The 26,422-nt window shown below is 40.9% G+C and overlaps 6 non-coding genes across 6 annotated transcripts; all 6 read right to left on the reverse strand.

The window, feature by feature from the left end:
* Positions 1–18,608: 18,608 nt before the first annotated feature.
* LOC140285502 (U2 spliceosomal RNA) lies at positions 18,609–18,799 on the reverse strand. Its single transcript, XR_011910526.1, has one exon. It is a non-coding gene; the product is annotated as a U2 spliceosomal RNA (small nuclear RNA).
* Positions 18,800–19,107: 308 nt separating this feature from the next.
* Positions 19,108–19,221, reverse strand: LOC140285491 (U5 spliceosomal RNA). The gene has a single exon (XR_011910516.1). It is a non-coding gene; the product is annotated as a U5 spliceosomal RNA (small nuclear RNA).
* Positions 19,222–23,769: 4,548 nt separating this feature from the next.
* On the reverse strand, positions 23,770–23,960 carry LOC140285485 (U2 spliceosomal RNA). The gene has a single exon (XR_011910510.1). It is a non-coding gene; the product is annotated as a U2 spliceosomal RNA (small nuclear RNA).
* Positions 23,961–24,219: 259 nt separating this feature from the next.
* Positions 24,220–24,333, reverse strand: LOC140285498 (U5 spliceosomal RNA). Its single transcript, XR_011910522.1, has one exon. It is a non-coding gene; the product is annotated as a U5 spliceosomal RNA (small nuclear RNA).
* Positions 24,334–24,724: 391 nt separating this feature from the next.
* On the reverse strand, positions 24,725–24,915 carry LOC140285503 (U2 spliceosomal RNA). The gene has a single exon (XR_011910527.1). It is a non-coding gene; the product is annotated as a U2 spliceosomal RNA (small nuclear RNA).
* Positions 24,916–25,223: 308 nt separating this feature from the next.
* Positions 25,224–25,337, reverse strand: LOC140285492 (U5 spliceosomal RNA). Its single transcript, XR_011910517.1, has one exon. It is a non-coding gene; the product is annotated as a U5 spliceosomal RNA (small nuclear RNA).
* Positions 25,338–26,422: the final 1,085 nt, after the last annotated feature.

Raw genomic sequence — 26,422 nt, forward strand, 5'->3', positions numbered from 1 at the left:
GCCTGGAGGAAATGTTTATGCCTAAATATCTAATATTTCCTGACTGTAAAGTGATCACAGGTATATTCTGGACCCTGCAGTTAATGGGCAGAACTTTGGTCTTAGACCAGTTGATAGAGTAGTCAGAAAGTGCTGAGAATTTATTTATGAGTGTGATCGTGTGAGTGAGAGACGTCTGTGAGTTCTGAAGGAAAAGGCTCCCGGAGGGCCTCTGCCCTATGCTTATGGGGGCTCTTTCCGGGGGATTCCTCTGCAGTCTTCTGGGTGAATGCATGGTTGCCCCTGCGGTGGGCTTCCTGGGTTCTGTGCTCTGTGGGGGCTGCTGGTGGCCTGGGTCTTGTGGCCCTCTCTGCCTGCTTCTGATTGTTTGGGGGGGCTGTGGATTGTGGCCCTGTACGCTTATACACTCATAACTAAGCACGGTTATCATGTAGGTCCTGTGCCATGGGTGTTGCATGTTCTCGCACACACACACACACATTCATTAGTCCAGTAGCATGGTCGCTAAGCAGTTGATGTATTATCATGTCGTCTCAGGTCATCTATATCCACAGCTGTGTTGTATGCGATTGCCGCTTCTTGTGCTTGTTTTTGTTTGTTTGTGTGTTTGTTTTTTCTCTGCTTGTCTGCTTTCAGGTGCTCCTGGTGGCGCTAAGGCTGGAATCCCCTCAGAGGCCATGGATTGTTGTCTGTTTTGTTTTTTACAGGTGTAGCAGCTGGTTGTCTGGTTTTTGTTTCTATTTTTGTTCTCTTTCCTCTTCTTTCCTCTTCTTCTTTCCTTGTCCCCCGGTCCGGTTCAGTTCTATTACATGTCATATATTGTAAACAGAAATAAATAAATGGGCATCAAGGGGAGCTTTACATTTATAAAACTTCCCTTGGCAAAGCAAATCTGTTTGGCATCAAAGGTATTCAGACTACAATTCTGCTGCCATAATGCTGAACAGGACAAGGGGAAAAAAAAAAAAGTAAAGAAGACAGTTCTGCCGAAAGCCAGGGACTAGACCTGTTCTAAGTTCTATACTTTTTAAAAGGGGCGTGTTTATCAACTATAGAATTAGAAGATTTACAAAAATGGTCAAGTGCTAGATCTTCATCTGGGATTTTAACAGTGTCATGAACTATTCAACAGATCAGTTAAAAAAAAGCCTGCTCATGGAGATGTTTCAGGATCTGGATACCAACCGTGGACCTAATGTTTTCATCTTTGCAATTCTGATACAAGCTATTGAGCAGTGATAACTAACACCAAGTTCAGATACTGCGGATTTTCTACCTTTGATTTGTTAAGATTGAGCCAATCAGGGACAACCTTGAAGGATCTCTTAAGTTTGGTTTAGTAGGATCAGTAATTACCTGAGAAAGGTTGATATTGGTACACACCTTTTTTAAATGATCAGAGGCAGAGTTCAACTTGTTTAAATTAAAATTGCCACACAGAGATTGGGTTTAGGCCACATGCACACAGAATGACCTCAACAAATATAAGAAATATTAAACATTTACACATGGATTTTTGAATACATGTAGAGGAATGATACTTTGAAATGTGCTCATTGCGGAGTTATGCTCAGTTGAGTAATGAAGGTTGAACTATTCTGGGAAAGAGGTTCTATTCACAGCATCATGATGGACACTCCTGATATAGAAGGTTTCGCTAACGCATTGGAATTGTTTTACTATTTTCATATGCATGTGCAATGAAGAATGGCTTGTTGCTGATAAATGCAAAGAAGAACAGCTTACACATAGATGCTCACATATAGGCTGCTGAATGCAATGAAGACCTGCTTATCCAGTAAAGTTCAATGTCAATGTGTAATATTCAATTAGGATTTGCAAAACAGTGAAGTTAAACAATGAATGGGTCCATAGTCGGTATGAGAAGACTACAGGAATATTTACCTGGGTGTACGTTCAAACAGAGATGAAAAAATTGCGATAAATAATTGTTTGTTTGTTAGTATGTATATGAATGTTATGTGTATAAACTGTGTTGGGTTATAGTTACTCAGTAGTGTCTCAGTGAAACAACCGACGGGGGAAGCCTTGCGGTGACAACAAAAGCAGTGTTTTACTGATCAGTCAAGTTTTCCAGTGTACTCCATACAAACTGGTTGGCTACTGAAGGGATAGAAAATGGGGAATAGTTGTTTTAAAGCAAACAAGGAATTAGATGGGAAAAATACATGTTTTAACGGGACCCAGACAATATTAAATACTCAGACAGATGGGAGAAGAAGTGTAGTTTTGTAGGAAATCACAAAATTATTACATAAAATTAGTGAAATCAATTGAAGAATGCCTTTCTGAAGAGCTGTTTACCACAGATGAGCAGCTTTGCGACCAAGCACATTGTAGATCGCTTTACTGCCAAAATGATCTAATTTAATGGATTTTTTTAGACATGCATAACAGCATTTTAAGAACAAAGAGAGAAACAAAAAGGGACAACGCTTCATGGTGGAAGGTGATGTATAAATAACTGTGTATATGATGAAGGAGAGACCATTTGAGCAGCACAGCCATTTCGCAGCACAGGGACAGCAGTCCAAGTTAAAGGATCTCCCACGTGGTATCACCTGTCACACTGTCTCAAGGCATCAAAAGAAGAAAAAATCACCAAACTCAAGGACAAAGAGACGAAGACTCCGGTGAACGAAGAGAGAGGACTGACAAACCAGAAATACAAAAGGATGCTCGATATCAAGATCCAGAAGAAGAGGCTAACAATGCCACGAACACTTACGATGCTGGGAATGATGCCAGCAATGAACAGAGAAGAAGATTCAGTGTCATCAATCTGCAACACGTGCCTCTAATGAGGGGGTGAATATAGAATCCTCAACAATTACAACGTCTCTGGGAACTGTGACAACAACAAGGTTTAAACCATTTTGATATATATTGTAACCTATTGGCTAAGGAATAGTGCTGAAAATGAGGTAAATCTAATCCACCACTGTCCTTGGTCTTCTATAGGGTTTTTAAACTAATACGTGGTGGTTTGTTTTTCCACAGAAATTTGGAGATGCATGAATCTAGTGACTTAAACCAAGTAGCAGATGGTTTTATGGGGATCATTGAGAACAAATAGTTAACTTTTGGTAGTATCATCATTTTAATGGTTGTAACTCTCCCCATAAGTGATATAGGTGAGGACTTCCAACGAGAGAGATCTCTATCTTTAATAATTGCACATAATTTAGCTTTGTTAGCTCTGAGAGCCTGGAGGAAATGTTTATGCCTAAATATCTAATATTTCCTGACTGTATAGTGATCACAGGTATATTCTGGACCCTGCAGTTAATGGGCAGAACTTTGGTCTTAGACCAGTTGATAGAGTAGTCAGAAAGTGCTGAGAATTTATTTATGAGTGTGATCGTGTGAGTGAGAGACGTCTGTGAGTTCTGAAGGAAAAGTAATACATCATCAGCATAAAGACTTATTTTATGCTCAATATTTTGGGATTGGATGCCTTTAATATTTCTATCTTGTCTGATAGAAGCTGCTAAAGGTTTGATGAAAATAGCAAAAAGTGAGGGAGAAAGTGGGCAACCTTGTCTTGTACCTCTCTGCAGACTGAAGCTTGGAGAAGTTTGATCATTTGTCCTGACACTTGCATTTGGGGAGCTATATAATATCCTTATCCAGTTGATGAAGTGTGACCCAAACCCGAATTTGTTTAATGCTGCGAATAAAAGTTTCCAGTTCACTCCATCAAATGCTTTTTCTGCATCTATAGAGTCGATTGTGGCTTCCAAGTTGTTGATGGTAGAATAGTCTTTGAGATTAATGATCCGGTTTGTGAATGAACCGTTGTGCCTACTGCTCTTCAGCCTGTCAAATGAAATGTATAATTTGAAACGTGACAAATGAACGAAGACCCAAGGAGTTGAGTCGTAAACAAATCAATACTGTTTCCTGTGCAAGGACCCGTCAGCCGAGGAGTTGAGTCATGAACGAATCAATACTGTTTCCTGTGCGAGGACCCGTCTCCCGAGGAGTTGAGTCGTGAACGAATCAATACTGTTTCCTGTCCTGCTGACTGAGCTTATGAAGCTGCCGCCTGCCATGTGGTGAGGAAGGGTACTGCATGAAAATGAACGAATCACTCACTGAGACAACTCGTTACTCCCGAGTCATATAAAAAATTAGTTTATATCGAACGAATCGCTCACGAACGACACATCACTATCTATTTGACGAGTTATGCATGAATTCGGATTTTGCAATAAAATTAATTCCTTCTCTCAAACCAAGTTCAAACTGCTTTGTCCTTCATATTTATCTACTTCTAATCTAGTTTCAACAATAAACAACACTGTATTTTGTAGTATGAAAAAGAACCAGACCTAATTTTCAGCAATTAGCTTCTCTCGAGGAGATATGAAGGAATACAGATTTTGCTATAAAATGAAATACTTCTATCAAACTGACTTAAAACGGTTTGTTCTTATTTCTTCATTTCTGATGAAGTTTCAACAATAAACAACAAACTTTGTATTATGAGAAAGAACCAGACTTATTCTTCAGGAATCCGAAAATAAGCTCTATTTCACGAGTTATGCACAAATTCGGATTCTCCTATAAAACAAATTCCTTAACTCAAACTAAAGTTAAGACTGCTTTGTCCTTCATATTTATTCATGTCTAATCAAGTTTCAACAATAAACAACGTTGTACTTTGTAGAATGAGAAAGAACTTCTTCAGCAATAAGCATCTCTCGACATATGACGAAATACAGATTTTGCTATAAAATTAATTCCTTCTATCAGCCTGACTTAAAACTGTTTGTCCTCCTTATTTATCCACTTCAAATCAAATTTCAAAAATTAAAAAAATTTTGTAGTTTGAGAAAGAACAACTTAATCTTCAGCTATCAGTATAAAAAGAGGGTAAGAAAAGGTGCAAATGCCAACCATACATCACTAAAAGGTGGAGCGGAAGTATTCGGCTGCAAGTAGGTGTGACTGTTCGACCATAATTTGTAAAAAGCGGGTAAGAAAAGGTTCGAATGCCCGACTATATATTAACAAAAGCGGAAGGAGAGATCTTCGGATGAGAGTGGGTGAGAATTTCCAACCATAATCTATAAAATGCGGTGAAAAAAAAGGTGTGAATACCCCATAGAACACTAAAAGGTGGAGCGGAAGTGTTCGGCTGCAAGAAGGTGTGAATGTCCGACTATATTTGGTGAAAAGCAGGTGAAGCAACGTCTGAATGCCCAACCTTACATCATCAAAAGCGAGATCAGAGGTGTTTGGCTGCAAGAAGGCCATAGTTTGCCAAAAGCGGGTAAGGTGCGAATGACCGACTAAATATCAACAAAAGTGGGGGCGGAGGTCTTCGGATGCAAGTGGGTGTGAATATCCCACCATACAAGTATGGTGTAGAGGAAGCTGTGAATGGCCGACCATAGTAGAAAGCGGGTGAGAGAAGGTGCGAATGTCAAACCATACATGATCAAAACAGTGAGCGGAGGTGTTTGGCTGCGACAAGGTGTGAATGTCCACCCATAATTAATGAAAAGCGGGCAACAAGTAGGTTCGAATGCCCAACCATACATCATCAAAAGCAGGAGTGGATGTGTTCGGCTACAAGAAGGTTTGAATATCCGACTAAAGTTTGTAAAAAGCGGGTAAGAAAAGGTTTGAATGCCCGAACATACACCATCAAAAGAGGGAGCGGAGGGGTTCCGCTGTAAGAAGGTGTGAATGTCCGACCATAGTTGGTAAAAAGCGGGTAAGAAAAGGTTAAAATACCCGACTGTACACAATCAATAGCGGGAGCGGAGTTGTTCGGCTACTAAAAGGTGTGAAAGTCCGACCAGGGTTTGTAAAAAGCGGGTAAGAAAAGGTGCGAATGCCCGACAATGTATGATCAAAAGAGGGAGCGGAGGTGTTCAGCTGCAAGAAGGTCTGAATGTCCATCAATAATTGCTAGAAAACATGAAAGAAAATTTTCTAATATCAAACCGCACATGATCATAAGCGGGAGAGGAGGTGTTCAGCTGCAAGAAGGTGTGAATGTCCACCCATAATTACTGAAAAATGGTTTGTAAAAAGCGGGTAAGAAAAGGTATGAATGCCTGACTTTACACCATCAAATGCGGGAACGGAGGTGTTCGGCTCTGAGTAGGTGTGAATGTCCGACCATAATTGCTGAAAAATGTGTTAGAAAAGGTAAGAATGCCGGTCCATACATCATCAAAAGCGAGAAAGGTGGTGTTCGGCTGCAAGTAGGTGTGAATGTCCAGCCATAATTACTCACAAACGGGTAAGAAAAGGTAGTATTGCCAGACCATACATGATCAAAACAGGGAGCGGAGGTGGTTCAGCTGCAAGAAGGTGTGAATGTCCGACTAAAGTTTGTAAAAAGCGGATAAGACAAGGTGCGAATGCCTGACAATGTATGATCAAAAGAGTGAGCGGAGGTTTTCGGCTGCAAGAAGTTCTGAATGTCTACCCATAATTCCTGAAAAATGGGTAAAAAAAGGGTCCGAATGCCCAACCATACATCATCAAAAGCAGGAGTGGATGTTTTCGGCTACAAGAAGGTTTGAATGTCCATCAATAATTGCTTTAAAACAGGAATGAAAATTTTCGAATATCAAACCGCACATGATCATAAGCGGGAGAGGAGGTGTTCAGCTGCAAGAAGGTGTGAATGTCCACCCATAATTCCTGAAAAATGGGTAAAAAAAGGTGCGAATGCCCAACCATACATTATCAAAAGCAGGTGTGAATGTCAGATCATAATTTGCAAAAAGCTGATGAGAAAAGGTGAGAATGCCTGACTATACACCATCAAATGCGGGAGCAGAGGTGTTCGGCTCTGAGTAGGCGTGAATGTCCGACCATAATTGCTGAAAAATGTGTTAGAAAAGGTAAGAATGCCGGAACATACATCATCAAAAGCGGGAGAGGTGGTGTTCAGCTGCAAAAAGGTGTGAATGTTCGACTAAAGTTTGTAAAAAGCGGGTAAGACAAGGTCCGAATGCCCGAACATACACCATCAAAAGAGGGAGCGGAGGTGTTCCGCTGTAAGAAGGTGTGAATGTCCAAACCATAGTTGGTAAAAACCGGGTAAGAAAAGGTTGAAATACCCGACTGTACACAATCAAAAGAGGGAGCGGAGTTGTTCAGCTAAGAGATGGTGTGAAAGTCCGACCATGGTTTGTAAAAAGCGGGTAAGAAAAGGTTCGTATGCCCTAATATACACTATCAAAAGCAGAAGCGGAGGTGTTCGGCTGCAAGAAGGTGTGAACATCCAACCAAAGTTTGTAAAAAGCAGTTAAGAAAAGTTTCGAATATCTAACCAAACATAATCAAAAGCGGGAGCAGAGCTGTTCGACTGCAAGTAGGTGTGAATGTCAGATCATAATTTGCAAAAAGCTGATGAGAAAGGGTGAGAATGCCCGACTATACACCATCAAATGTGGTAGCGGAGTTGTTCGGCTGTGAGTAGGTGTGAATGTCCGACCATAATTGCTGGAAAATGTGTTAGAAAAGATAAGAATGCCGGTCCATATATCATCAAAAGCGGGAGAGGTGGTGTTCGGCTGCAAGTAGGTGTGAATGTCCAGCCATAATTACTCACAAACGGGTAAGAAAAGATAGTATTGCCAGACCATACATGATCAAAACAGGGAGCGGAGGTGGTTCAGCTTCAAGGTCTGAATGTCCACCAATAATTACTGAAAAATGGTTAAGAAAAGGTGCGAATGCCCAACCATATATGATCAAAAGCAGGAGTGGATGTGTTCGGCTACAAGAAGGTTTGAATGTCCGACCATAGTTTGTAAAAGGCGGGTAAGAAAAGGTTCCAATGTCCAAACATACACCATCAAAAGAGGGAGAGGAGGTGTTCCGCTGTAAGGTGTGAATGTCCGACCATAGTTTGTAAAAAGCGGATAAGAAAAGGTTAAAATACCCGACTGTACACAATCAAAAGAGAGAGCGGAGTTGTTCAGCTAAGAGATGGTGTGAAAGCCCGACCATGGTTTGTAAAAAGCGGGTAAGAAAAGGTTTGTATGCCCAAATATACACTATCAAAAGCAGAAGCGGAGGTGCTCGGCTGCAAGAAGGTCTGAATGTCCATCAATAATTGCTAGAAAACATGAAAGAAAATTTTAGGCCACATGCACACAGAATGACCTCAACAAATATAAGAAATATTAAACATTTACACATGGATTTTTGAATACATGTAGAGGAATGATACTTTGAAATGTGCTTATTGCGGAGTTATGCTCAGTTGAGTAATGAAGGTTGAACTATTCTGGGAAAGAGGTTCTATTCCCAGCGTCATAATGGACACTCCTGATATAGAAGGTTTCGCTAACGCATTGGAATTGTTTTACTATTTTCATATGCATGTGCAATGAAGAATTGCTTGTTGCTGATAAATGCAAAGAAGAACAGCTTACACATAGATGCTCACATATAGGCTGCTGAATGCAATGAAGACCTGCTTATCCAGTAAAGTTCAATGTCAATGTGTAATATTCAATTAGGATTTGCAAAACAGTGAAGTTAAACAATGAATGGGTCCATAGTCGGTATGAGAAGACTACAGGAATATTTACCTGGGTGTACGTTCAAACAGAGATGAAAAAATTGCGATAAATAATTGTTTGTTTGTTAGTATGTATATGAATGTTATGTGTATAAACTGTGTTGGGTTATAGTTACTCAGTGGTGTCTCAGTGAAACAACCGACGGGGGAAGCCTTGCGGTGACAACAAAAGCAGTGTTTTACTGATCAGTCAAGTTTTCCAGTGTACTCCATACAAACTGGTTGGCTACTGAAGGGATAGAAAATGGGGAATACTTGTTTTAAAGCAAACAAGGAATTAGATGGGAAAAATACATGTTTTAACGGGACCCAGACAATATTAAATACTCAGACAGATGGGAGAAGAAGTGTAGTTTTGTAGGAAATCACAAAATTATTACATAAAATTAGTGAAATCAATTGAAGAATGCCTTTCTGAAGAGCTGTTTACCACAGATGAGCAGCTTTGCTACCAAGCACATTGTAGATCGCTTTACTGCCAAAATGATCTAATTTAATGGATTGGTTTAGACATGCATAACAGCATTTTAAGAACAAAGAGAGAAACAAAAAGGGACAACGCTTCATGGTGGAAGGTGATGTATAAATAACTGTGTATATGATGAAGGAGAGACCATTTGAGCAGCACAGCCATTTCGCAGCACAGGGACAGCAGTCCAAGTTAAAGGATCTCCCACGTGGTATCACCTGTCACACTGTCTCAAGGCATCAAAAGAAGAAAAAATCACCAAACTCAAGGACAAAGAGACGAAGACTCCGGTGAACGAAGAGAGAGGACTGACAAACCAGAAATACAAAAGGATGCTCGATATCAAGATCCAGAAGAAGAGGCTAACAATGCCACGAACACTTACGATGCTGGGAATGATGCCAGCAATGAACAGAGAAGAAGATTCAGTGTCATCAATCTGCAACACGTGCCTCTAATGAGGGGGTGAATATAGAATCCTCAACAATTACAACGTCTCTGGGAACTGTGACAACAACAAGGTTTAAACCATTTTGATATATATTGTAACCTATTGGCTAAGGAATAGTGCTGAAAATGAGGTAAATCTAATCCACCACTGTCCTTGGTCTTCTATAGGGTTTTTAAACTAATACGTGGTGGTTTGTTTTTCCACAGAAATTTGGAGATGCATGAATCTAGTGACTTAAACCAAGTAGCAGATGGTTTTATGGGGATCATTGAGAACAAATAGTTAACTTTTGGTAGTATCATCATTTTAATGGTTGTAACTCTCCCCATAAGTGATATAGGTGAGGACTTCCAACGAGAGAGATCGTCCTCTACTCTCTTTAATAATTGCACATAATTTAGCTTTGTTAGCTCTGAGAGCCTGGAGGAAATGTTTATGCCTAAATATCTAATATTTCCTGACTGTAAAGTGATCACAGGTATATTCTGGACCCTGCAGTTAATGGGCAGAACTTTGGTCTTAGACCAGTTGATAGAGTAGTCAGAAAGTGCTGAGAATTTATTTATGAGTGTGATCGTGTGAGTGAGAGACGTCTGTGAGTTCTGAAGGAAAAGGCTCCCGGAGGGCCTCTGCCCTATGCTTATGGGGGCTCTTTCCGGGGGATTCCTCTGCAGTCTTCTGGGTGAATGCATGGTTGCCCCTGCGGTGGGCTTCCTGGGTTCTGTGCTCTGTGGGGGCTGCTGGTGGCCTGGGTCTTGTGGCCCTCTCTGCCTGCTTCTGATTGTTTGGGGGGGCTGTGGATTGTGGCCCTGTACGCTTATACACTCATAACTAAGCACGGTTATCATGTAGGTCCTGTGCCATGGGTGTTGCATGTTCTCGCACACACACACACACATTCATTAGTCCAGTAGCATGGTCGCTAAGCAGTTGATGTATTATCATGTCGTCTCAGGTCATCTATATCCACAGCTGTGTTGTATGCGATTGCCGCTTCTTGTGCTTGTTTTTGTTTGTTTGTGTGTTTGTTTTTTCTCTGCTTGTCTGCTTTCAGGTGCTCCTGGTGGCGCTAAGGCTTGAATCCCCTCAGAGGCCATGGATTGTTGTCTGTTTTGTTTTTTACAGGTGTAGCAGCTGGTTGTCTGGTTTTTGTTTCTATTTTTGTTCTCTTTCCTCTTCTTTCCTCTTCTTCTTTCCTTGTCCCCCGGTCCGGTTCAGTTCTATTACATGTCATATATTGTAAACAGAAATAAATAAATGGGCATCAAGGGGAGCTTTACATTTATAAAACTTCCCTTGGCAAAGCAAATCTGTTTGGCATCAAAGGTATTCAGACTACAATTCTGCTGCCATAATGCTGAACAGGACAAGGGGAAAAAAAAAAAAAGTAAAGAAGACAGTTCTGCCGAAAGCCAGGGACTAGACCTGTTCTAAGTTCTATACTTTTTAAAAGGGGCGTGTTTATCAACTATAGAATTAGAAGATTTACAAAAATGGTCAAGTGCTAGATCTTCATCTGGGATTTTAACAGTGTCATGAACTATTCAACAGATCAGTTAAAAAAAAGCCTGCTCATGGAGATGTTTCAGGATCTGGATACCAACCGTGGACCTAATGTTTTCATTTTTGCAATTCTGATACAAGCTATTGAGCAGTGATAACTAACACCAAGTTCAGATACTGCGGATTTTCTACCTTTGATGTGTTAAGATTGAGCCAATCAGGGACAACCTTGAAGGATCTCTTAAGTTTGGTTTAGTAGGATCAGTAATTACCTGAGAAAGGTTGATATTGGTACACACCTTTTTTAAATGATCAGAGGCAGAGTTCAACTTGTTTAAATTAAAATTGCCACACAGAGATTGGGTTTAGGCCACATGCACACAGAATGACCTCAACAAATATAAGAAATATTAAACATTTACACATGGATTTTTGAATACATGTAGAGGAATGATACTTTGAAATGTGCTCATTGCGGAGTTATGCTCAGTTGAGTAATGAAGGTTGAACTATTCTGGGAAAGAGGTTCTATTCCCAGCATCATGATGGACACTCCTGATATAGAAGGTTTCGCTAACGCATTGGAATTGTTTTACTATTTTCATATGCATGTGCAATGAAGAATGGCTTGTTGCTGATAAATGCAAAGAAGAACAGCTTACACATAGATGCTCACATATAGGCTGCTGAATGCAATGAAGACCTGCTTATCCAGTAAAGTTCAATGTCAATGTGTAATATTCAATTAGGATTTGCAAAACAGTGAAGTTAAACAATGAATGGGTCCATAGTCGGTATGAGAAGACTACAGGAATATTTACCTGGGTGTACGTTCAAACAGAGATGAAAAAATTGCGATAAATAATTGTTTGTTTGTTAGTATGTATATGAATGTTATGTGTATAAACTGTGTTGGGTTATAGTTACTCAGTAGTGTCTCAGTGAAACAACCGACGGGGGAAGCCTTGCGGTGACAACAAAAGCAGTGTTTTACTGATCAGTCAAGTTTTCCAGTGTACTCCATACAAACTGGTTGGCTACTGAAGGGATAGCAAATGGGGAATAGTTGTTTTAAAGCAAACAAGGAATTAGATGGGAAAAATACATGTTTTAACGGGACCCAGACAATATTAAATACTCAGACAGATGGGAGAAGAAGTGTAGTTTTGTAGGAAATCACAAAATTATTACATAAAATTAGTGAAATCAATTGAAGAATGCCTTTCTGAAGAGCTGTTTACCACAGATGAGCAGCTTTGCAACCAAGCACATTGTAGATCGCTTTACTGCCAAAATGATCTAATTTAATGGATTGGTTTAGACATGCATAACAGCATTTTAAGAACAAAGAGAGAAACAAAAAGGGACAACGCTTCATGGTTAACTTAAATAGTTAACTTTTGGTAGTATCATCATTTTAATGGTTGTAACTCTCCCCATAAGTGATATAGGTGAGGACTTCCAACGAGAGAGATCTCTATCTTTAATAATTGCACATAATTTAGCTTTGTTAGCTCTGAGAGCCTGGAGGAAATGTTTATGCCTAAATATCTAATATTTCCTGACTGTATAGTGATCACAGGTATATTCTGGACCCTGCAGTTAATGGGTAGAACTTTGGTCTTAGACCAGTTGATAGAGTAGTCAGAAAGTGCTGAGAATTTATTTATGAGTGTGATCGTGTGAGTGAGAGACGTCTGTGAGTTCTGAAGGAAAAGTAATACATCATCAGCATAAAGACTTATTTTATGCTCAATATTTTGGGATTGGATGCCTTTAATATTTCTATCTGATAGAAGCTGCTAAAGGTTTGATGAAAATAGCAAAAAGTGAGGGAGAAAGTGGGCAACCTTGTCTTGTACCTCTCTGCAGACTGAAGCTTGGAGAAGTTTGATCATTTGTCCTGACACTTGCATTTGGGGAGCTATATAATATCCTTATCCAGTTGATGAAGTGTGACCCAAACCCGAATTTGTTTAATGCTGCGAATAAAAGTTTCCAGTTCACTCCATCAAATGCTTTTTCTGCATCTATAGAGTCGATTGTGGCTTCCAAGTTGTTGATGGTAGAATAGTCTTTGAGATTAATGATCCGGTTTGTGAATGAACCGTTGTGCCTACTGCTCTTCAGCCTGTCAAATGAAATGTATAATTTGAAACGTGACAAATGAACGAAGACCCAAGGAGTTGAGTCGTAAACAAATCAATACTGTTTCCTGTGCAAGGACCCGTCAGCCGAGGAGTTGAGTCATGAACGAATCAATACTGTTTCCTGTGCGAGGACCCGTCTCCCGAGGAGTTGAGTCGTGAACGAATCAATACTGTTTCCTGTCCTGCTGACTGAGCTTATGAAGCTGCCGCCTGCCATGTGGTGAGGAAGGGTACTGCATGAAAATGAACGAATCACTCACTGAGACAACTCGTTACTCCCGAGTCATATAAAAAATTAGTTTATATCGAACGAATCGCTCACGAACGACACATCACTATCTATTTGACGAGTTATGCATGAATTCGGATTTTGCAATAAAATTAATTCCTTCTCTCAAACCAAGTTCAAACTGCTTTGTCCTTCATATTTATCTACTTCTAATCTAGTTTCAACAATAAACAACACTGTATTTTGTAGTATGAAAAAGAACCAGACCTAATTTTCAGCAATTAGCTTCTCTCGAGGAGATATGAAGGAATACAGATTTTGCTATAAAATGAAATACTTCTATCAAACTGACTTAAAACGGTTTGTTCTTATTTCTTCATTTCTGATGAAGTTTCAACAATAAACAACAAACTTTGTATTATGAGAAAGAACCAGACTTATTCTTCAGGAATCCGAAAATAAGCTCTATTTCACGAGTTATGCACAAATTCGGATTCTCCTATAAAACAAATTCCTTAACTCAAACCAAGTTAAGACTGCTTTGTCCTTCATATTTATTCATGTCTAATCAAGTTTCAACAATAAACAACGTTGTACTTTGTAGAATGAGAAAGAACTTCTTCAGCAATAAGCATCTCTCGACATATGACGAAATACAGATTTTGCTATAAAATTAATTCCTTCTATCAGCCTGACTTAAAACTGTTTGTCCTCCTTATTTATCCACTTCAAATCAAATTTCAAAAATTAAAAAAATTTTGTAGTTTGAGAAAGAACAACTTAATCTTCAGCTATCAGTATAAAAAGAGGGTAAGAAAAGGTGCAAATGCCAACCATACATCACTAAAAGGTGGAGCGGAAGTATTCGGCTGCAAGTAGGTGTGACTGTTCGACCATAATTTGTAAAAAGCGGGTAAGAAAAGGTTCGAATGCCCGACTATATATTAACAAAAGCGGAAGGAGAGATCTTCGGATGAGAGTGGGTGAGAATTTCCAACCATAATCTATAAAATGCGGTGAAAAAAAAGGTGTGAATACCCCATAGAACACTAAAAGGTGGAGCGGAAGTGTTCGGCTGCAAGAAGGTGTGAATGTCCGACTATATTTGGTGAAAAGCAGGTGAAGCAACGTCTGAATGCCCAACCTTACATCATCAAAAGCGAGATCAGAGGTGTTTGGCTGCAAGAAGGCCATAGTTTGCCAAAAGCGGGTAAGGTGCGAATGACCGACTAAATATCAACAAAAGTGGGGGCGGAGGTCTTCGGATGCAAGTGGGTGTGAATATCCCACCATACAAGTATGGTGTAGAGGAAGCTGTGAATGGCCGACCATAGTAGAAAGCGGGTGAGAGAAGGTGCGAATGTCAAACCATACATGATCAAAACAGTGAGCGGAGGTGTTTGGCTGCGACAAGGTGTGAATGTCCACCCATAATTAATGAAAAGCGGGCAACAAGTAGGTTCGAATGCCCAACCATACATCATCAAAACCAGGAGTGGATGTGTTCGGCTACAAGAAGGTTTGAATATCCGACCATAGTTTGTAAAAAGCGGGTAAGAAAAGGTTTGAATGCCCGAACATACACCATCAAAAGAGGGAGCGGAGGGGTTCCGCTGTAAGAAGGTGTGAATGTCCGACCATAGTTGGTAAAAAGCGGGTAAGAAAAGGTTAAAATACCCGACTGTACACAATCAATAGCGGGAGCGGAGTTGTTCGGCTACTAAAAGGTGTGAAAGTCCGACCAGGGTTTGTAAAAAGCGGGTAAGAAAAGGTGCGAATGCCCGACAATGTATGATCAAAAGAGGGAGCGGAGGTGTTCAGCTGCAAGAAGGTCTGAATGTCCATCAATAATTGCTAGAAAACATGAAAGAAAATTTTCTAATATCAAACCGCACATGATCATAAGCGGGAGAGGAGGTGTTCAGCTGCAAGAAGGTGTGAATGTCCACCCATAATTACTGAAAAATGGTTTGTAAAAAGCGGGTAAGAAAAGGTATGAATGCCTGACTATACACCATCAAATGCGGGAACGGAGGTGTTCGGCTCTGAGTAGGTGTGAATGTCCGACCATAATTGCTGAAAAATGTGTTAGAAAAGGTAAGAATGCCGGTCCATACATCATCAAAAGCGAGAAAGGTGGTGTTCGGCTGCAAGTAGGTGTGAATGTCCAGCCATAATTACTCACAAACGGGTAAGAAAAGGTAGTATTGCCAGACCATACATGATCAAAACAGGGAGCGGAGGTGGTTCAGCTGCAAGAAGGTGTGAATGTCCGACTAAAGTTTGTAAAAAGCGGATAAGACAAGGTGTGAATGCCTGACAATGTATGATCAAAAGAGTGAGCGGAGGTTTTCGGCTGCAAGAAGTTCTGAATGTCTACCCATAATTCCTGAAAAATGGGTAAAAAAAGGGTCCGAATGCCCAACCATACATCATCAAAAGCAGGAGTGGATGTTTTCGGCTACAAGAAGGTTTGAATGTCCATCAATAATTGCTTTAAAACAGGAATGAAAATTTTCGAATATCAAACCGCACATGATCATAAGCGGGAGAGGAGGTGTTCAGCTGCAAGAAGGTGTGAATGTCCACCCATAATTCCTGAAAAATGGGTAAAAAAAGGTGCGAATGCCCAACCATACATTATCAAAAGCAGGTGTGAATGTCAGATCATAATTTGCAAAAAGCTGATGAGAAAAGGTGAGAATGCCTGACTATACACCATCAAATGCGGGAGCAGAGGTGTTCGGCTCTGAGTAGGCGTGAATGTCCGACCATAATTGCTGAAAAATGTGTTAGAAAAGGTAAGAATGCCGGAACATACATCATCAAAAGCGGGAGAGGTGGTGTTCAGCTGCAAAAAGGTGTGAATGTTCGACTAAAGTTTGTAAAAAGCGGGTAAGACAAGGTCCGAATGCCCGAACATACACCATCAAAAGAGGGAGCGGAGGTGTTCCGCTGTAAGAAGGTGTGAATGTCCAAACCATAGTTGGTAAAAACCGGGTAAGAAAAGGTTGAAATACCCGACTGTACACAATCAAAAGAGGGAGCGGAGTTGTTCAGCTAAGAGATGGTGTGAAAGTCCGACCATGGTTTGTAAAAAGCGGGTAAGAAAAGGTTCGTATGCCCTAATATACACTATCAAAAGCAGAAGCGGAGGTGTTCGGCTGCAAGAAGGTGTGAACGTCCAACCAAAGTTTGTAAAAAGCAGTTAAGAAAAGTTTCGAATATCTAACCAAACATAATCAAAAGCGGGAGCAGAGCTGTTCGACTGCAAGTAGGTGTGAATGTCAGATCATAATTTGCAAAAAGCTGATGAGAAAGGGTGAGAATGCCTGACTATACACCATCAAATGCGGTAGCGGAGTTGTTCGGCTGTGAGTAGGTGTGAATGTCCGACCATAATTGCTGGAAAATGTGTTAGAAAAGGTAAGAATGCCGGTCCATACATCATCAAAAGCGGGAGAGGTGGTGTTCGGCTGCAAGTAGGTGTGAATGTCCAGCCATAATTACTCCCAAACGGGTAACACCGAGAGTCCGAAAAGGAAATATAGATCACCCTACTCACTTTTCACCTAAAGAAATGAAGGAAGAGCTAGTTTCCCAAGAAATAACCTGAGTGTGTAATTTGTTTTGATAACTTAGAAAAACGAAAATGACATACCTACTTTCCTTTATCCTTTTAATGGTTCTCACCTTCTCAACACTAAATGTGAGAAGTGTGAAATCAAAGACAAGAGCCCAGAGTATTTTATCCTTCTTAGACTCCATAAAATCAGATGTGTTTTTAATACAAGAATGTGGACTACCTTTTTTAAAAAACCATAGACAATGGGAGGAAATGTGGCCCCATTTATCGATATGGAGTGGTTCAAATCAAAATAAAAATGATGGTATGGCCATTCTAATTAAAAATCCGCATGTTCTGGTGAAAGGTAGCACAGTGGTGAGAGACGGACGGGCACTTTTAGCACACTTGAATTTTATGGGGCAAGACTTTAACCTCTTAAATATTTATGGTTTCAATGGAAAAATGACAGGTATGACCTTTTAGAAGATATACAGCTTTACATGCTAGGGCAAGTACCTTTAGTTGTAGCAGGATTTTAACTGTATCTTGAGCAGGAAAGATAGAAAAAGAGCAGGGGGAGATTTTAAAGTGGATAAGACTTCGATTTTACTTCAGGGCATATGCAGGGATTTTAAGCTTACTGACTGTTTTAAAACCATGCATCCCAGAGAGGAGGGCTTCACCTGGTTTAGTCATGATGGCACCAGAGCCTCTCGCATCGATTATTTCTTTACTAGAGATTGCCCACCCACTGATGTTAGATTAACCCCTGTTTTCTTTTCAAACCACCTTATGCTCTCCTGCACCCTTTCACCCCCTTCTGGTGTGACGGTAGGACGTGGTCTGTGGAAACTCAACTGTTCCCTGTTGGAGGATGAAATCATAGTCAGTCAGTACAGGGAATGTTATAAAGAGTGGCAGACCCTTCAAGACCTCTACGAAACACATGCACAATGGTGGGAAATGGTGAAGGAAACGACCCAGACTTTTTTTAAACAGCAAGGTAAACGTAAAAAAAGGAAAGAGAATAGATGTATGATGGGACAACAGAAACGCTTACAGCGCTACTTTAAACTAAATCAGTGTGGCATAAACTTTAATGAAGAAATCAAAGATGTCAAAAAGGAAATGTCAGTTTTAGCAGAAATAAAGAGTAAAGGAATTTTTGTAAGAAGCAGGGAGCAGGAAATTGAGGAAGGTGAAAAATGCACACGGTACTTTTTTAAGAAAGTTATAAATAAAAAGGAGTGTATTCAAAATCTAAAAAGAGAAGATGGGTTTTGAACAAAATCCACACAAGAGATGATTGAAACTGTACATACCTTTTATAGTAACATGTACAAAGAGAAACCAGTGCACTTGGAAACATCGGCAGAAATTTTAAAATTCGTTGACAAAACCTATTCGATGGCTGCCTTGTCTTTTACTCTGTGCAAAAGACAAGGCAGCAACAAAAACACCATGGGAACACCGTATTGAGGCTTTTTTCTGACCGCTCATTCGGTGTCGTGTTTCTTTCAAGCAATTCTCCCGGTTAGCCCGCACTCGGCTTGCTCCCAGAGCCGTGTTAAAGTCTACTTCGCATTCACACTCTCTTCTCAGCAGACTAAAAGAAACTTCCATCCTGCACCGCTGTTTGCTTTTTCACTAGAGCAGAGAAGAGCGCACCGTTCCCAGCGGCACTGCAGTACTGGGTCGATGTTTGGAGTGAACGGAGCAAGCTCCTTTTTCAACTCCTATTGCTAAAAATCCATTTAATATGTAGTCCTCGTATAGAGGACATATCAGAAATTAAACTGATAAGAACAGATATTACACTTGATCTGAGCTAAAAGACCGAGAAGCGATAACTGTCCACTGGTTCACGTCCGAGGGCCCTTCCTGGCACAATGCGCACTTGTAGCGGTGTTCTTTTTATGGCCATAGGTGGCCAGAGTGTCACTTTGCACCTCCGCCCACCCGCTGCACTGAGCACTCTTCAGCCCTTTCAAATGGTATAAATTTGCACTCCCGCACGCTCCAGCAAGCACCATTCAAGCAACAACTTTGCACTCCAGCTTCGAACATCGGCACAGTCTCAACAAGTAAGGCGACTCTACTCAGAGAAGTCACTCTGCACAGTAACAAGATTTCTTTTGCACAGACAAAAAGGGCTTCACCCGCAAAGGTAAAGCCTGCCAAAAATAGAAACAACTCATTAGTGCTGCTCTCCACGGAAGTCTTTAGTAAAAGGCGAAAGACTTGTACGTTATGAAGAGAAACCAGAGTACGATTATCCGTCACTGCAGGAGCAGGGCATCAGGCTAGTTGGCATAGCCACCTTCCCCATGGTGAGCTTTGCTTGGTGGAGACGCTTGCTCCCCCCCCTTGCTCCTCGGCTGACCAAGTAGGAACAATCGGGCCCTATTCGATGGCTGCCTTGTCTTTTACTCTGTGCAAAAGACAAGGCAGCAACAAAAACACCATGGGAACACCGTATTGAGGCTTTTTTCTGACCGCTCATTCGGTGTCGCGTTTCTTTCAAGCAATTCTCCCGGTTAGCCCGCACTCGGATTGCTCCCAGAGCCGTGTTAAAGTCTACTTCGTATTCACTCTCTTTTCTCAGCAGACTCTTGGGATTTTATCTATAAAATGAATTCCTTCACTCAAACTATGTTAAAACTGCTTTGCGAGACCTGATGAAAAGCTTTTTCAAAGTCTAAATTTAAGATGACAAGCCGGGTGTTTCTTTCTCTATCGTAATCAATGATGTCTCGAATCAGTACGAGGCTGTCAGTGAGTTGTGTCCCTGAGATTGCACAAGCCTGGTCTGGGTGAATTACCTCCTCTAAAACAGAGGACATCCGTGTCGCTAAAACCTTGCTAAAAAGTTTACAGTCAAAGTTTAAAAGTGTGATGGGCCTCCAATTCTTTAGGTCAGTCTTATCATTTTTTTTATAAAGTAGAGTCACTATTCCCACTCTAAAACTGTCAGGCAGTCGGTCGAGTTTTTCAAAATCTTTAAAAACATCTAAAATGTCTGATGATAAAAGGTCCCAAAAGGTCAGATAGAATTCTGCAGGAAGCCCGTCTAAACCCGGAGCTCGACTTCTCTTAAAACCTGTTAGGCATTTTTTTTAACTCTAAAGCAGTAAAATCCTGTGTCAAGTGTGCATTCTCTTTTACAGTTTTGTCAACGAATTTTAAAGTATCATTCCTCTACATATATTCAAAAATCTATGTGTAAATGTTTAATATTTCTTATATTTGTTGATGTCATTCTGTGTGCATGTGGCCTAAACCCAATCTCTGTGTGGCAATTTTAATTTAAACAAGTTGAACTCTGCCTCTGATCATTTAAAAAAGGTGTGTACCAATATCAACCTTTCTCAGGTAATTACTGATCCTACAAAACCAAAGAGATCCTTCAAGGTTGTCCCTGATTGGCTCAATCTTAACAAATCAAAGGTAGAAAATCCGCAGTATCTGAACTTGGTGTTAGTTATCACTGCTCAATAGCCTGTATCAGAATTGCAAAAATGAAAACATTAGGTCCACGCTTGGTATCCAGATCCTGAAACATCTCCATGAGCAGGCTTTTTTTTAACTGATCTGTTGAATAGTTATATGACACTGTTAAAATCCCAGATGAAGATCTAGCACTTGACCATTTTTGTAAATCTTCTAATTCCATAGTTGCTAAACACGCCCCTTTTAAAAAGTATAGAACTTAGAACAGGTCTAGTCCCTGGCTTTCGGCAGAACTGTCTTCTTTACTTTTTTTCCCCTTGTCCTGTTCAGCATTATGTCAGAAGAATTGTAGTCTGAATACCTTTGATGCCAAACAGATTTGTTTTGCCAAGGGAAGTTTTATAAATGTAAAGCTCCCCTTGATGCCCATTTATTTATTTCTGTTTACAATATATGACATGAACTGAACTGAACCGGACCAGGGGACAAGGAAAGAAGAAGAGGAAAGAAGAGGAAACAGAACAAAAATAGAAACAAAAACCAGACAACCAGCTGCTAAACCTGTAAAAAGGCGTGAATGTCCGACCATAATTGCTGAAAAATGTGTTAGAAAAGGTAAGAATGCCGGAACATACATCATCAAAAGCGGGAGAGGTGGTGTTCAGCTGCAAAAAGGTGTGAATGTTCGACTAAAGTTTGTAAAAAGCGGGTAAGACAAGGTCCGAATGCCCGAACATACACCATCAAAAGAGGGAGCGGAGGTGTTCCGCTGTAAGAAGGTGTGAATGTCCAAACCATAGTTGGTAAAAACCGGGTAAGAAAAGGTTGAAATACCCGACTGTACACAATCAAAAGAGGGAGCGGAGTTGTTCAGCTAAGAGATGGTGTGAAAGTCCGACCATGGTTTGTAAAAAGCGGGTAAGAAAAGGTTCGTATGCCCTAATATACACTATCAAAAGCAGAAGCGGAGGTGTTCGGCTGCAAGAAGGTGTGAACATCCAACCAAAGTTTGTAAAAAGCAGTTAAGAAAAGTTTCGAATATCTAACCAAACATAATCAAAAGCGGGAGCAGAGCTGTTCGACTGCAAGTAGGTGTGAATGTCAGATCATAATTTGCAAAAAGCTGATGAGAAAGGGTGAGAATGCCTGACTATACACCATCAAATGCGGTAGCGGAGTTGTTCGGCTGTGAGTAGGTGTGAATGTCCGACCATAATTGCTGGAAAATGTGTTAGAAAAGGTAAGAATGCCGGTCCATACATCATCAAAAGCGGGAGAGGTGGTGTTCGGCTGCAAGTAGGTGTGAATGTCCAGCCATAATTACTCCCAAACGGGTAACACCGAGAGTCCGAAAAGGAAATATAGATCACCCTACTCACTTTTCACCTAAAGAAATGAAGGAAGAGCTAGTTTCCCAAGAAATAACCTGAGTGTGTAATTTGTTTTGATAACTTAGAAAAACGAAAATGACATACCTACTTTCCTTTATCCTTTTAATGGTTCTCACCTTCTCAACACTAAATGTGAGAAGTGTGAAATCAAAGACAAGAGCCCAGAGTATTTTATCCTTCTTAGACTCCATAAAATCAGATGTGTTTTTAATACAAGAATGTGGACTACCTTTTTTAAAAAACCATAGACAATGGGAGGAAATGTGGCCCCATTTATCGATATGGAGTGGTTCAAATCAAAATAAAAATGATGGTGTGGCCATTCTAATTAAAAATCCGCATGTTCTGGTGAAAGGTAGCACAGTGGTGAGAGACGGACGGGCACTTTTAGCACACTTGAATTTTATGGGGCAAGACTTTAACCTCTTAAATATTTATGGTTTCAATGGAAAAATGACAGGTATGACCTTTTAGAAGATATACAGCTTTACATGCTAGGGCAAGTACCTTTAGTTGTAGCAGGATTTTAACTGTATCTTGAGCAGGAAAGATAGAAAAAGAGCAGGGGGAGATTTTAAAGTGGATAAGACTTCGATTTTACTTCAGGGCATATGCAGGGATTTTAAGCTTACTGACTGTTTTAAAACCATGCATCCCAGAGAGGAGGGCTTCACCTGGTTTAGTCATGATGGCACCAGAGCCTCTCGCATCGATTATTTCTTTACTAGAGATTGCCCACCCACTGATGTTAGATTAACCCCTGTTTTCTTTTCAAACCACCTTATGCTCTCCTGCACCCTTTCACCCCCTTCTGGTGTGACGGTAGGACGTGGTCTGTGGAAACTCAACTGTTCCCTGTTGGAGGATGAAATCATAGTCAGTCAGTACAGGGAATGTTATAAAGAGTGGCAGACCCTTCAAGACCTCTACGAAACACATGCACAATGGTGGGAAATGGTGAAGGAAACGACCCAGACTTTTTTTAAACAGCAAGGTAAACGTAAAAAAAGGAAAGAGAATAGATGTATGATGGGACAACAGAAACGCTTACAGCGCTACTTTAAACTAAATCAGTGTGGCATAAACTTTAATGAAGAAATCAAAGATGTCAAAAAGGAAATGTCAGTTTTAGCAGAAATAAAGAGTAAAGGAATTTTTGTAAGAAGCAGGGAGCAGGAAATTGAGGAAGGTGAAAAATGCACACGGTACTTTTTTAAGAAAGTTATAAATAAAAAGGAGTGTATTCAAAATCTAAAAAGAGAAGATGGGTTTTGAACAAAATCCACACAAGAGATGATTGAAACTGTACATACCTTTTATAGTAACATGTACAAAGAGAAACCAGTGCACTTGGAAACATCGGCAGAAATTTTAAAATTCGTTGACAAAACCGTAAAAGAGAATGCACACTTGACACAGGATTTTACTGCTTTAGAGTTAAAAAAAATGCCTAACAGGTTTTAAGAGAAGTCGAGCTCCGGGTTTAGACGGGCTTCCTGCAGAATTCTATCTGACCTTTTGGGACCTTTTATCATCAGACATTTTAGATGTTTTTAAAGATTTTGAAAAACTCGACCGACTGCCTGACAGTTTTAGAGTGGGAATAGTGACTCTACTTTATAAAAAAAATGATAAGACTGACCTAAAGAATTGGAGGCCCATCACACTTTTAAACTTTGACTGTAAACTTTTTAGCAAGGTTTTAGCGACACGGATGTCCTCTGTTTTAGAGGAGGTAATTCACCCAGACCAGGCTTGTGCAATCTCAGGGAGACAACTCACTGACAGCCTCGTACTGATTCGAGACATCATTGATTACGATAGAGAAAGAAACACCCGGCTTGTCATCTTAAATTTAGACTTTGAAAAAGCTTTTCATCAGGTCTCGCATCAATATCTCTTTCAGGTGTTGCAGCCATCGAATAGGACCCTGAAACTTCCATCCTGCACCGCTGTTTGCTTTTTCACAAGAGCAGAGAAGATCGCACCGTTCCCAGCGGCACTGCAGTACCGGGTCGATGCTTGGAGTGAACGGAGCCAGCTCCTTTTTCAACTCCTATTGCTAAAAATCCATTTAATATGTAGTCCTCGTATAGAGGACATATCAAATATTAAACTGATAAGAACAGATACCACACTTGATCTTAGCCAAAAGGCCGAGAAGCGATAACTGTCCACTGGTTCACGTCCGAGGGCCCTTCCTGGCACAATGCGCACTTGTAGCGGTGTTCTTTTTAGTGTCACTTTGCACCTCCGCACTGAGCACTCTTCAGCCCTTTTAAATGGTATAACTTTGCACTCCTGCACGCTCCAGCAAGCACCATTCAAGCAACAACGTCAGCACAGTCGCAACAAGTAAGGCGACTCTACTCAGAGAAGTCACTCTGCACAGTAACAAGATTTCTTTTGCACAGACAGAAAGGGCTTCACCCGCAAAGGTAAAGCCTGCCAAAAATAGAAACAACTCACTAGTGCTGCTCTCCACGGAAGTCTTTAGTAAAAGGCGAAAGACTTGTACGTTATGAAGAGAAACCAGAGTACGATTATCCGTCACTGCAGGAGCAGGGCATCAGGCTAGTTGGCATAGCCACCTTCCCCATGGTGAGCTTTGCTTGGTAGAGACGTTTGCTCCCCCCCCCTTGCTCCTCGGCTGACCAAGTAGGGACAATCGGGCCCTATTCGATGGCTGCCTTGTCTTTTACTCTGTGCAAAAGACAAGGCAGCAACAAAAACACCATGGGAACACCGTATTGAGGCTTTTTTCTGACCGCTCATTCGGTGTCGCGTTTCTTTCAAGCAATTCTCCCGGTTAGCCCGCACTCGGCTTGCTCCCAGAGCCGTGTTAAAGTCTACTTCGCATTCACACTCTCTTCTCAGCAGACTAAAAGAAACTTCCATCCTGCACCGCTGTTTGCTTTTTCACTAGAGCAGAGAAGAGCGCACCGTTCCCAGCGGCACTGCAGTACTGGGTCGATGTTTGGAGTGAACGGAGCAAGCTCCTTTTTCAACTCCTATTGCTAAAAATCCATTTAATATGTAGTCCTCGTATAGAGGACATATCAGAAATTAAACTGATAAGAACAGATATTACACTTGATCTGAGCTAAAAGACCGAGAAGCGATAACTGTCCACTGGTTCACGTCCGAGGGCCCTTCCTGGCACAATGCGCACTTGTAGCGGTGTTCTTTTTATGGCCATAGGTGGCCAGAGTGTCACTTTGCACCTCCGCCCACCCGCTGCACTGAGCACTCTTCAGCCCTTTCAAATGGTATAAATTTGCACTCCCGCACGCTCCAGCAAGCACCATTCAAGCAACAACTTTGCACTCCAGCTTCGAACATCGGCACAGTCGCAACAAGTAAGGCGACTCTACTCAGAGAAGTCACTCTGCACAGTAACAAGATTTCTTTTGCACAGACAAAAAGGGCTTCACCCGCAAAGGTAAAGCCTGCCAAAAATAGAAACAACTCATTAGTGCTGCTCTCCACGGAAGTCTTTAGTAAAAGGCGAAAGACTTGTACGTTATGAAGAGAAACCAGAGTACGATTATCCGTCACTGCAGGAGCAGGGCATCAGGCTAGTTGGCATAGCCACCTTCCCCATGGTGAGCTTTGCTTGGTGGAGACGCTTGCTCCCCCCCCTTGCTCCTCGGCTGACCAAGTAGGAACAATCGGGCCCTATTCGATGGCTGCCTTGTCTTTTACTCTGTGCAAAAGACAAGGCAGCAACAAAAACACCATGGGAACACCGTATTGAGGCTTTTTTCTGACCGCTCATTCGGTGTCGCGTTTCTTTCAAGCAATTCTCCCGGTTAGCCCGCACTCGGATTGCTCCCAGAGCCGTGTTAAAGTCTACTTCGTATTCACTCTCTTTTCTCAGCAGACTCTTGGGATTTTATCTATAAAATGAATTCCTTCACTCAAACTATGTTAAAACTGCTTTGCGAGACCTGATGAAAAGCTTTTTCAAAGTCTAAATTTAAGATGACAAGCTGGGTGTTTCTTTCTCTATCGTAATCAATGATGTCTCGAATCAGTACGAGGCTGTCAGTGAGTTGTCTCCCTGAGATTGCACAAGCCTGGTCTGGGTGAATTACCTCCTCTAAAACAGAGGACATCCGTGTCGCTAAAACCTTGCTAAAAAGTTTACAGTCAAAGTTTAAAAGTGTGATGGGCCTCCAATTCTTTAGGTCAGTCTTATCATTTTTTTTATAAAGTAGAGTCACTATTCCCACTCTAAAACTGTCAGGCAGTCGGTCGAGTTTTTCAAAATCTTTAAAAACATCTAAAATGTCTGATGATAAAAGGTCCCAAAAGGTCAGATAGAATTCTGCAGGAAGCCCGTCTAAACCCGGAGCTCGACTTCTCTTAAAACCTGTTAGGCATTTTTTTTAACTCTAAAGCAGTAAAATCCTGTGTCAAGTGTGCATTCTCTTTTACGGTTTTGTCAACGAATTTTAAAGTATCATTCCTCTACATATATTCAAAAATCTATGTGTAAATGTTTAATATTTCTTATATTTGTTGATGTCATTCTGTGTGCATGTGGCCTAAACCCAATCTCTGTGTGGCAATTTTAATTTAAACAAGTTGAACTCTGCCTCTGATCATTTAAAAAAGGTGTGTACCA

The sequence above is a fragment of the Leuresthes tenuis genome, unplaced genomic scaffold, assembly GCF_036924035.1.
Source record: "Leuresthes tenuis unplaced genomic scaffold, fLeuTen1.0.hap1 SCAF_42, whole genome shotgun sequence".
Lineage (NCBI taxonomy): Eukaryota > Metazoa > Chordata > Actinopteri > Atheriniformes > Atherinopsidae > Leuresthes > Leuresthes tenuis.